Genomic DNA, 267 nt, shown 5'->3' on the forward strand with positions numbered 1-267 from the left:
ACTTATAGACTGCTTTTTATTTATAACAAAAAATTGTGTTCATGGGTAATCAAACCAGGGTTTAAAAAAAACGCCATTATTTCATTAATTGTGTATGATCAGTAGTATATCATATGTTTGTATTTAAAAACGCTCACTAAGGCACTTGATTAAGTTAATGATTTTGCCGCGTCTTTTTTTGAAAATACGCTTATCAAATGATGTAAAATGAAGCGTTTTCATTAATAATTTTTTATTAATTATGAAATAACCACCGCAGAGCGTACT

The 267-nt window shown here is 28.1% G+C and overlaps 1 protein-coding gene across 1 annotated transcript in view; it reads left to right on the top strand.

The window, feature by feature from the left end:
• Positions 1-267, top strand: part of LOC119836380 (CLIP-associating protein) — a 45,745-nt gene that overhangs the window by 21,718 nt on the left and 23,760 nt on the right. The window lies entirely within an intron of this gene.

This window comes from Zerene cesonia, chromosome 24, assembly GCF_012273895.1.
Source record: "Zerene cesonia ecotype Mississippi chromosome 24, Zerene_cesonia_1.1, whole genome shotgun sequence".
Lineage (NCBI taxonomy): Eukaryota > Metazoa > Arthropoda > Insecta > Lepidoptera > Pieridae > Zerene > Zerene cesonia.